Raw genomic sequence first — 13,110 nt, forward strand, 5'->3', positions numbered from 1 at the left:
GTAGTAGTAGTAGTAGTAGTAGTAGTAGTAGTAGTAGTAGTAGTAGTAGTAGTAGTAGTAGTAGTAGTAGTAGTATTTATGGGCTATTTTGTTCAGTTCATCTGACTATAGATGTGGTGGAACTGTACAACGTATTTCAGTAAGTTTGATCGGTTCAGCTGTCGAGTTGAACTGTTTGTATAAATTAAGAACGAGTGCTTAATCTATTAATGAAATCTATGCTTAATTACTGAACTTTGACAAATAGCAGTGTTACAAGGATTGACAAATCTTACCAAATTGTTTGTACGTGGTTGTAGACGGGTCTTCCAAAACAACCTTGTGCATTGAAGGGATGCACAATCCTACACTGCACTCACTTTGCATATGGGTGTTCTATCTAAAACGTTTGCGATCAAGAGCTGCAGAAATCCTGCTCGGCACATTTTCTCTTGGCTTCCTGGGAAGCTATCGGTTTGCATAGGGTGTTGTAACTAAAACGTTTGCGATGAGTGTTTTATATTTAATAAGAGAATCAAACTGCGGCTTGGGCACCATTAATGGAGAGGATGCGAGCAAGGCGGGGGCCATGGAAGTCAAAGGGCTTGCTTCCCAGTGAGCCTGCGCAGCATACAGCTCGCACGCTTCTTGGTGAGCCTGCGCACTCGAGGACAGCTTGCACGCCTCTTAGTCAGCCTGCACATCGAACGGCGCTTGCATGCCTCCCGTTCAGTCAAGGACAAGCATCTGTCCGCACGGCACCTCCTACAGCCATTAAAACCAAGACACGTGATGTCACGTGAATGGTTAATAGACTTTTGGACTTACTAGAATTTAAAAACCAGGCATCTCAACAGTTTGCTGGCAATCAACGGTGCCCTGGTGTTTGAAATTCATTCCCGTTTCTTGCATGGGACCTAAGCATGCACCCAAGGACACGTATTTGATTTTTCGACCAATTTATATGAATTGCAGCATGTGCATGCAGTTCAAATTTGAATTATGAACATAAATGCATTGAGAACTCAGTTAATGCATACAAATGTCCAAAGGAACCCCGGAAAATCACAAAAACTGACACAACACTCCTATTGTTCTATGTTGACACGAGAAAAAAATTGAAAGCAATAAGAGGCAATGGATATCATTTCGTCCCCAAAGGTGGGACATTCCCTACTGAAAACCATCATGCTTGTTGTGAGAAGCTCCGGTTTGTGAGAAGCATATATGCAAACCTGCCCCAAATGGGACAAAAATTTTACCACGGCATGTTGATGCCTCTCCGTGATAGCATGCCAAGTTTCATGAATTTCAGACGAGTTTATGATTTACTAGAATTTAAAAACCAGGCATCTCAATGTTTTGCCGGCAATCAACGGTGCCCTAGTGTTTGAAATTCATTCCCATGTATTGCATGGGACCTAAGCATGCACCCAAGGACACAGATTTGATTTTTCAACCAATTTATATGCACTGGAGCATGTGCATGTAGTTTGAATTTGAATTATGCACATAAATGGTTTGAAGACTCAGTTAATGCATAGAAATTTCCAAACGAACCCCAAAAAATCACAAAAACTCACACGACACTCCTGTTGTTCAATGTTGACATGAGAAAAAAAGTTGAAAGCAATATGAGGCAATGAATATCGTTTCGTCCCCAAAGGTGGGACATTCCCTACCGAAAACCATCATGCTTGTTGTGAGAAGCTCCGGTTTGCGAGAAGCATATACTCAAACCTGCCCCAAATGGGACAAATATTTTACCACGGCATGTTGATGCCGCTCCATGATAGCATGCCAAGTTTCATGAATTTCATACAAGTTTTGGATTTACTAGAATTTAAAAACCAGGCAACTCAATGTTTTGGTGGCAATCAACGGTGCCCTAGTGTTTGAAATTCATTCCCATTTCTTACATGGGACCTAAGCATGCACTCAAGGAGATAGGTTTGATTTTTCGACAAATTTATATGCATTGGAGCATGTGCATGTAGTTCAAATTTGAATTGTTCACCTGAATGCATTGAAAACTCAGTTAATGCATAAAAATGTCCAAACGAACCCTAAAAATCACAAAAATTCACACAACACTCCTGTTGTTCTATGTTGACACGAGAAAAAAATTGAAAGCAATAAGAGGTAATGGATGTTGTTTCGTCCCCAAAGGTGGGACGTTCCTTACCGAAAACCATCATGCTTGTTGTGAGAAGCTCCGGTTTGTGAGAAGCATATACCCAAACCTGCCCCAAATGGGAATTTTTTTTACCACGACATGTTGATGCTGCTCCATGATAGCATGCCATTTCATGAATATCTGACGAGTTTTGGTTTACTAGAATTTAAAAACCAAGCATCTCAATGTTTTGTCGGCAATCAATGGTGCCCTGGTGTTTGAAATTCATTCCCATTTCTTGCATGGGACCTAAGCATGCACCCAAGGACACAGATTTGATTTTTCGACCAATTTATATGCACTGGAGCATGTGCATGTAGTTCAAATTTGAATTGTTCACCTGAAATGGCTAGAAATCCAATTTAATGTATTAAATGTTCAAACGAACCCTGAATAATTCCATTTCTTTTACGACACACATATAGTTGCATGTTCACTCCAAATAAAAGTTCTAGCAATTCAAACACCGTCCATTGTCGCTGTGACCCCATTATGTAATTCAAATCAAGATGAAAAATCAAGTAGATCGCACACAATTTATTATCAGCAACCGAGTGAGATGCAACACAAAATATCCTGGAGCACCATCGGTGTCTAGTATGCCTATGGCTTACGCGAGAAGGTGCGTCGGCTATAGTCCATAGTCGGCGTCTCAAGCACACTAGCTTGCTCCCCAAATATCTTTTCACCATTCAATCGTCGCTAGTGAAAGATGGGCACGTGGACCCCCGTCGTGAGGGCAGCTTCGGTGGCCCACTCCAATGACAGCGCGGCTGCAGCCGCCCTGCGCGTGCTAACAAGGTGCATGAGTGCAGCCGCAATCCGCGACCGGGCGGCAAAGTTGTGGCACCCTGGCTCAGAGAAACCGGAACACCCCGTGTTCCAGCCCAGAGATCGAGGAGAAGTCTTCTGGCATACGGCACTGCTTAGCATAGAACAAATCAGCTCCTTATTGCAATCTATTGGGTACAGGGGGGTTACATCAGCACGGCGAAACTACGCGTGCCACAATTGCTCCATGCAAGCAGTAGAACAACACGAAGCAGCGGAATGACTACTGGCAGTGGAACAGCGATGACGGTGATGAACTCCACTCCGTAGGGACTCTGGCTGGAACGCTTATCCTAGCTCGCAAACAAGGGATCCACGGCAAACAAGCAATCAAAGCCGGCATGACCTGCAAACTGGCATGACACGTCAGGTCAGTACATTCAATGTACTTGCAAGCTCACAGCAACCAAAGCAATCAAGACAAATAATAGCATGGCAATTACAGGTTAACAAGGATTAACATAATATCATTAGAACAACATGACATGAATAACATGATAGAGCTAGCACAATATAAGCATGGCATGAACATATGAACATGATGAAACTATCATGCACCAACTTACTCTGCTCGGGTTACATCGTAACCATCACCCGCATACACTTACCATCACGGACATCACACGATCATATCAGGATCCAATCAAGCTTGGTATTAACAATACCGTAGTAATCATTCATGACCACAAGGAGCTTGACCGTTACACTTGACCTTCGCATAACATCCCAAATATCCAACAAGTTGGTATTCACGATACCGCAGTGATCCTCTCTCGATCACATAAATATCAACCAACTTATTTCATCATCGAACCGGGGTTGTTATTAAGCAAATTATTATAATTACTGTTGACCCATAGTGTGACCAACTACGAACTGGGCCCATATCCGCGGGCGCGGCTATCGATAGATTTAACACACACACTCTGCAGAGGTTAGCACACTGTACCCACACCACAGAACCCTGGCCTCGCACTCCCATTCATGTGGACCAAAGCATTCCGACAAAATCGTCCTACTACCATGACGCTCTTCCGGCCACTCCGACCAACTCCCCTTTGGGCTAAGTCCTGGGTGGCCCCGTGCCTACCAAAGGCACCAACGGCCACCGTCATGGCAAAACAGCCCCAAACGGGGACAAGGATCCATACTCAACAATAGGCACACAAGGCTTATGCCGTCCTACCTGGCCAAGGTAGCGCCCGCTCATAACCTTCCCTCGCAGGAGGCACCGGTGAGAGGCATGACAATAGAACCAATTAGCCCCCCGTAGGGTAAGCGTGGTTGCACTGGTCAAATCAATATGGTGGCACCATGACTCAGCCAACAGTTGTTCAAGTTCAATTTAATCCGGTTAAACTTGAATGCAATATGCTGAGCCATGATAAAATAACATGATGCAACCACAATGCATGAACATCAACATAAGCATGGTGATGCATCATAATCAACGAGCATAACAACAACATTTACCCATTTATCCAGACGAGCATGGCATACTGACGAGCATAAATATCACAACTAGCACACTACTCATAGCATGACATGACACTAGTATCAAAACAACTACCATGCAATAACATAACAATAAAACTACCATGCAAGTATTTAATCAACTGGATGCAAAGAAACATGCATAACGGCGGTACTCGGAACCGATGACAGTCATGTACCGAAGACCATCACCAACATGTACTACTACCAAACATTGTCCATATTAACATAATACTAGCATCAAGAACATATATAACAGAGTGCAAGAAAACATAGCATGACGGTAAACCCCAATCCATAAGCATAACCAAAAATACCGACAGCAGTAGCCAAACAGACACACAATTATTAAAGATTCAAGTTGAAAACCAATGCTTCTGCATGGCTATCATGCAAATGGTGGTTGTGGCTTGCCTGGGGATGAAGAAGGCTCTGGGGAGAAGTGCAGAACGACCGCGGAAAGAATCGCCGGAAAGGGTACTCTCTCAGAGGGGGCTAGTTGGGGCAAGGGCAAAATGGTCATTTTCAGAATGTTGAAACATAGTGAAAATGGGGGGCACAAAACGGGCTCGACGAGACGAAGACGTGGGCGTTCGATTCACCTCGATCGGAGTTACGGATAAAATATTATGATAGTTTTTCTGCCAGGGACCTATCTATAATAGAAAATTTTACAGACTGGGCCAAAATAGAAAAACTGAAAGCGTATTCTGGGAACTACGCTTCCACTTATCCACGTTAGCATGGATAGGTCAACACGGGGCAGGCTCCTGTGAGGCTGACGGGTGGGGCCCGCGCACCTCTCTCTCTCCTCCCTCTCCTCCTTCTTCCTCCCGCTCGCCCGTGGACTAGAGGAGTGGTGCGGTCGCCGGCGCTCGCCTTGCTAGCTCCGGACACTGTTAGCCGCGCTTCGACCACCGACGTGCTCGTGGGGCCAAGCCGCTCCCATCCCTGCACTGAACGGGTGCTGGGGAAGACCAGAGCGATGGTGGCCTTGAGCAGGGCGGACGACGGTGTCGGGCGAGGATGGTCACGACACTATGGGCGCGGAGACGAGGTGCTGGAGAGGTGGGGAGCTTCGCCGGGGTTCAGTGAGTTGAGTGGTGGTGACCAGGGGAGAAGTTGGGCTCCGGTTGCAACGAATTTAGGAGGAGGCCAGAGGCGGCCATGGCGGTGATGGGCAGCGAAGAGAGCTCCTGGAGCTCGAAGAAGAGGTTGGGGAGAGCTCTAGGAAGGAGGTGAGGTCGATGAGGATCTCAGGAGGTTCTCGGAGTGGTTATATATAGTCGGGCCGAGGCAGTTGAGCTTGGGTGCCAGCGCGAACGCGTGTCCGGCGCCGCGGACGCGTGTGCTCGCGCATGAGCTTGGGGAAGACGACGGGGAGGGAACGGACGAGCGCCAGGGGTCACGGAGACGAGCGGAGCTCGATGACAAGGGAGAAACGGGCCAACAGAGGAGAAGATGATGGTCGGCTACAGCACGCACAGTGTAGCAAGAGGGACGGCTCATCGGAGAAGAAGACGGAGGGGGCAAGCGCTCCAGCGGGACGGCAACGGCTCGGGGAAGCTGCTAGACAAGGCTAGGTGACGAGCGAACAAATGCACAACAAGGGGGAAGAAGAGAGAGGCGCTTGAGCGCGCGGGTGACATGCCAAAATGGTGGTCACCGTGTGGACACGACGCTAACCCATGCACTGATCGGCCAAATCATGTCTAGGAGACAAGGGATGCAGAGATAGATGCCAAGGAAGAGAGAGCCAAGCATAGTGCTCACTGAGGTGACCACAGGAAGCAAGAACACCAGGCAACAACAAGGTGTTTGGAGTTTTCTGTGGCTCACACGTGTGGAGATTAAGACTGAGCTTTGACTAGGGTTGATTACTCACTAAGATGATCAGGATGGCAAGGTTTCCGCTCAAGAGGAGGAGTTTAAAGGGTGGTTGCTGTAGAAATTGCCATACTGGGCAGATTTGGAAATGAGGAAGAAGCACTCACTAGGAGTATCAACTTGATCTCAACTTGGGCAAGGTAGAGTTATTTGATCATATGAAGATGCTGAAAAAGGTTTCACACCATTTGGATAAACCAAAATGGTACTTCCTTCACAAACATCCCCACTAACCAGAAACTTGCAGAAATTCTAGAGGGAAAATGGCTAAATGGATTGAGCCACAACTTGGTGGAGGGAGTTTATATGGATAGGAGAAGGGCTAGAAAAAATTACAGCCATAATGGAGCAAGATAAAATATACTTGCTTCACAAACTAAAATTTTGGATAGAATCAAAGATTTGAAGCTGTGCTCACATGGAAGCATTACATGAGCTCAACTTTGGTGAAGGGCTATGATTTGATGATATGAAGTACCATGCAAAAGTTCAACTCATTTGGATATGCCTAGCTTGTACCTCCTTCACAAAGTTTCTTTCTAGATAGAAACTTTGGAGAATCATAATTAAATGACTACTAGGCAAATGAGGTTGCATTTTGGCATGTGGCAATGCTATGGCAGGAAAAGGTGTCCAAGGAGTTTGAGTTCAATTGGTCAGAGGAAAATAGCACTTGCTTCACAATGTGCCATTTAGGGCAGAATAGGAAATAAATTATTTGAGCATGATGATAAATATAGGAAATGAAATGTTTTGCCAAATTTGAGGAAGATATGACCCAAACAATTTATGGGAATTATTTGGGAATTTTAGGAGTGATGGAAATATAGGTTGCTTCACAACCTAGGGCAAAAAGGATAATTCCTTTAATAGAAAAGGAATATTCCCAATAAAAAGAATATTGTGATTGGGCTAGGATGGAAATGATATGATCTAGGGTTGGATAGAGGATGACAAGCCACTCTGGAAGGGGAGAAGAAGTCACCTTCTTCTGTTTCCAGACCACAAAGCCACGGAAAAAGAAAACTCAGGCAAAAACCTCAGAAAAACAAAAGAAAAAGAAAGGGCCAAAACTCAGGCTGTTACAAAAGTCAGCCCAAACGGCCGCTGTTGCTTCTCAGGTGGCGGCAGCAACATCTGCCTCGGGGATAGCAACTGGCGAGAGCGACACAATAGCTGTCCGTTCCGCAGCGGCGGCCATAGCCCTGACGGAGGCCGCCAACGACGATGTCGAGGCCGCCCATGCCCAGCTCCTGGCGGTCACCGCACGAATCGAACGAAGCTTCTCCGACAACGGTCGGCATCCAACAGCCGAAGAGCTGGCAATCGCCGAGAGCGTTCGAGCAGCAGTCCGTTCCTCCACCGCATACCTTGCAACAACGGAGCCCGTCCAAGCCCAGATCGTGTCCGCCCACGCCCAACTCGTGGCGCCCTTTTCCAAAGAAATGGCAGACGCGGATGGTGAGATGCTTGCCGAGTATGTTGCTATGGATGCCATGGTGCCCCTTCCCCAGGAGACCGTCGGGCGCGAGCTGGGCATGGAGGAGGCGGAGGAGATCGACGAGCACCAGCCGTAGTAGTACTCTTTGTTTTGTTTAATTAAGAGCGCCGGTCTTTAATTTGTTAGAGTAATGTTTAGGTCAGCTAGCTCTGTTTAATCGTTGAACTTGCTTGATTAAGAAGTGTGGGGTATGCCGTGGTCTCCTTTGTGTACCCAAATTATGCAATGACGTGGATGACCACTGTAACCATGGAAATTCGAACCAAAACTTTTGATGTTCAAACTCATCACACACGGGTTAAGCTATCTGAATTGTTTGTGATGTCCACATATCGTACACAGTTCTGAATAAGGGACCATGTCTGATGACACTTTGCATGCCAGTTTTTTCGCTGAAGCGATTCAAAATTTTCGGCTTCCATGGAAATATCTAACTCCCCGCCCCCCCCCCCTACCAAAAGCCACATTTCCCCTCTTTTTGCCTTCCTTTCCAAGTTGAAACCTTCACTCCTTGCTTGCAGCGCCGCCTCCTTGTCGGCGACCCTCCTTCATGCTGCTCGGCCTCCTCTATCCAGGCAGGTAACCCACACCTGACCCCCATCGTCCTCCTTCCACATCCCACATGCCCCGACTGTCGGAGCGAGCGCGACACCTTCCATGCAAATCACCGACCCCTCCACCAAATAAACGCCGGCCTAAGCCATGGCGATACAGTATAGCCAGGATCTCAAGGAGCATTTGGCAGCGGAGAAGCAAATCACGACCACACGCGCGGATGAGGTCGCAATGGCTGCCATTCGTGCCGACCCCCAGATCTTGAAGGAGCACCTTGCCATTTGCTAGCTACGCCGGTTAAGCATGCTTAGTTTACCCGTCGCGTGTGCTGCTCCTGCCTTTCCTTCACAAATTCTAGTGAATTGTGCTATCCAATTTTACCATGCAATCTGTTGCTCTAGTGTATATGTTCTATATGTCGTGCAGTGTGGTGCTCACTTATTAACTGTTTTGTTAATTAGTTGCCGTCTTCTGTTAACTGTTTGGTTCAATTCTGCAAATGTGATGTTCAATTCTTTAGGCTACAATTTTGTATTGTCTTCCATGTGAGAAATAAATCGAATTTATCTTTACAAAATTGTGGGTGCATTCTGTTATTGTATACCATGTGAGGAATAAATTGAATTTGGCTGTAGTAAATATATGAGAAACAAATACAATTGCTACAATTGGCTGTAGTTAACCGTTTGGTTAACTGTCTGATCTTCTATTAGGAGTATGTTATATTATGCAATGTGGTGCTCAGTTAATGTTTGGTTCCTTTGTTGTGGTGTTTAGTTAACTGCTTGGTTCAATTCTGCAATGCAATGTCCAATTGTCGTGGGTAGAATTTTGTATTGTTGTGCATGTGAGGAATAAATGGAATTTGGCTGCACTTAATACATGAGAAACATATACAAGTGTTATATTTCCTAGTTCTTAATCATGCTTGGTTTGGGTAAATGGGTTTTCCGTGTGGCTTGAATTAATCTGATGAATCTGCAATGTGCTTATTTTTTATCAACATATTTTACCGATAGCATGTGCACCCTTACTTAACCTGATGACTAACTACCTTATATGTGTTGCAGGGAAACAATGGAAGCACTGAGGTTTACAATCGAGGTTAGCACGTGCATGGTCCGTTCTCTAATAGCACATTATTGTGTAATTGCAGGAACCATTCTAATATTTAGGTTTTTAAAAATTTGGTCTTGCACATGTAGGTCCTGCCGTCAGAGGTTTTGACCCACTGTTCGACCCATTTTGCATATGGGGAAATGAGTTGTCCATGAATATCAATCAAATCAAGAAACTCAGAAAGATTGTTAGGATAAAGAAATTAGCGACAAAAAACAACAAGATCTTTGTCTACACAATGAAGAAGACATCAGTACACTACAAGATGGTACTAACTATTATACCTTGCCTTTTTTATTCCTTTGCCCCATTTTCAATATAGAGAAGATATTCATGCGCATCCCTGTTTTCAGGCCTTTCCAAAGCAGTTCACTGATGATTACCTCTCAAACCACCTCTATGGTAAGGAGGCGAGGATGGTTTTCATACAACACCCACGGTTCAATATTGAAGTGTTCCTGAAGAGGACGAAGGATGGACAGTCAATCATCCACAGGCACTGGCCTAAAGTTGCAAGGACATTCAACATGAATGAAGGCTCAATATTCGCCTTGCGCTTCAGCAGTTTTCCAGATGAGATGCATCTGTCTATATACAGTCTATGATGCTAATTTCGAAAGGTTCTACATGTTGCATGTGGAACTTGCTGCTGGTGCAGTTGTGTAATGGGTAGCTGAGTGATGAAGCTATATCATGTTGTACTCTAATGTATTTCAATTATGAAATTCTGCTTCCTTATATGGAAAATGAAATATATTGTGTTTAATTTGAAATGTCAATTAGATTAATAAATAGATTATGAATAATCGGATAATTAGCCTGCTAATGGTAAATTTCCTGCTAATTGGGTTTTGCTATTGCAAACAGTTGTTGAAATAATACCGTGGGCGATGACCTCAGGCAACACACATAATTTCTAGGAATAAATCGTGTTGGATCAATGAACAATCACACGACTTTCTCTTGAAAACTGTTTGCGTTAGGCCACCTTGATCAAATGTTTACCACATAAAAATTGTGTGTGATGGACAGCCTTTGCCACACAGTTTCTTCTACGGACCATGTGTGATACATTCAATAATGCAAATGATTTAACGGGAAAAATTGTGTGTGATGTACCTGTGAACGGAAACGTTCTCCTTGCAGTTACTGTGTGGGATGTGCATACGAGCGGAAACGTTTAGCGGGGACTGAATGTGTGGGATGTACTTGCTATCGGAAACAATTTCACCGTATAATTATATTTTTAGCTCTACTGTACGTATTTCTGTATTTGAGCGCTCGCCGGTTGCACACGACCTCATTTTGCCGAACGTGTGTGCCAGGAGGGTATATCCCCGACGGTTTCTGGGTTGTGTGGGAAGGACCCCCCTATTGCCCACACTCACTTGGAGACCGTTCCAAATGCCGTCGCGGAAAGGGGTCAAAAACCGTTAGGACCGACGCGCACCAGTGAGCCCACCTGGCCGTTGCCAGTCGTCCCCCACCTCTGGTAAAAGGTAGAGGCAAGGAGAATGCACGGGCGCGTGCGGGCGCCACGCCACTAGCCTGCCTACCTGCGTCTAAGGACAGCGAGATGCCGCGAATCTCCTCCTCGATGCCATCCCAATCCGTCTGGCTCGCTCACTCCTCCGCCTCCTCTCCCCATCGCCTGTTCTTCGCCTGTCCGAGCCGCCATGAACACGCCGCCGCCATTCGCGTAGCCAACGCCTACCCCTCGACCGCTTGACGCGTCTGAAAGAACCGCCGTCACGCCCTTGTCCTTCCTTCCGAGCCACGCGAGTTGGGAAGCTCTGCATCGCCTCCACGCCATTGTATTCAACCTCGAGCACCGCCGATCAGCAACTCCGATTGGCCATCTTCAGCGCCTCCCCGAGCCCACTGGCCTGCTCTCCGAGTCCGCCATGAGCACCTCATCGTTTCCCGTCTCTTCTCCCCCTTGATTACATGCCTGAGCCATCACTACCATCGAGCCCGAGGGATCTCTGCCACCGGTCATGCCGCAGTCGTGGCTAGAGCAAGCGTAGCTTGCTTCCGAGCACACCACTAACTTCAGCACGGTCCCAGGAGACGAACGTGACCAACCGCAGCCCCTGGTGTGCACCGTAGCATCTTTTCCATCAACGCCGATCTCCGGTCGCTGCTAAACCTCGTCGCCGACCACTTTCCGGCCACCCCAGCTCCAGCCGCCGCCACCGCTTGATGCGCCGCTCTGCCAGCTCCTCGTAGATGCTATCCGCGTGTTCAACCATCAACCGTAGCGCAAGTCCGGTGAGCTTCCGCCGCGGATTTGGTCGTCGGCGGGCGAGCTCCGGTGAGTGCTGACGTGGCACTGTCATTAGGCGCTAATCTCGCTGTTTAAACCGCCACAGCCACTCACAGTGGGCCCTACCCCTGGTCAAACGCCAATCAGCGTTGGGTTTGACCGGTATTAGTCCCTATGTCACTGACATGTGCATCCCACATGTCAGGTTTGACCTGGGTCAACCCAGTTGACCTGCTGACGTAGTAAATGTTTTCTGGCGTTTTTATTAATCCTGGAAATTCGAGAAATTAGTCAAAACTTCTAGAAATCATAGAAATTCAACCGTAGCTTAGAACGAAATAATTTATATGAACAATTGTCAGAAAATCCAATCTATCCATTGGTACTGATTTCATGCATGACAAAGAAACTTAACCTTGTTGTATGGGTCAAAACATGATAATGCACTTTGTAAATTCATAACTTGAGTTTGAATTTGAACCCTTGGTTCAAATAAGCTCAAACCCGTCTGGTTTTAGTTGCATTATCTCAATCAAGAGCATATTGCCATGCCATGATCATGCATCATATTGTTGCATTGCATTGATTGTGTTCCTTCTCTGTTTGTCGGTGATGTTCCCTCTCAGTGGATGTTATTCCGACGTTGTGATCATTGACATCGATGAAGAGCTATAATATCTCCAGAAGTGCCGGGCAAGCGAAATCTCTTTGATTACTCCGATACAATCCCACTCTCTCGCTCTTGCTCTCTTTTACTGCATTAGGACAATAATGAATCAACTGTTACATGTTGCGGTAGTTGAACCCCTTTCCTCTGCATGACCTGTCTTTGCCACAGTAAATAGTTGAAATCCACTAGCATGAGTAGGAGTTGTTTGAGCCATGAGGTGCCTACTCATTTATGCTTGCTTGTTATGCCTGCTATTGCTTAGAGTTGTGTCAGGTCTGATTCATCAGGGATGAATTGGAATGTGGTCATCATGTCCTACTGTTGAGAGCTAAGAGTGTAAACACAATTTCGTAAAGGTAGCGGTGAGAGGCCATGTAGGAGTACATGGTGGGTTGTCTCATTGAAGCCGTCCTCAGGAATTGAGTTCCGTGTTTATGATCCAAGATAGTTACTACCACACATTGGGATCCTTAATTCACTCTCTTGACTTATTAATCGCCATGTCCTCTGTCCAGGAGTTGCAAGTAGTTTTTGGCGTTTGTAGTATGCTGGAGGCCATGCGTAGCGCTGCCCTAGGGGTAGGCTATGACGTGGTAGGCAAGTGACACGATGTATCGGGACGCCCGTTTGGT

Source organism: Triticum aestivum, chromosome 6B (assembly GCF_018294505.1).
Source record: "Triticum aestivum cultivar Chinese Spring chromosome 6B, IWGSC CS RefSeq v2.1, whole genome shotgun sequence".
Lineage (NCBI taxonomy): Eukaryota > Viridiplantae > Streptophyta > Magnoliopsida > Poales > Poaceae > Triticum > Triticum aestivum.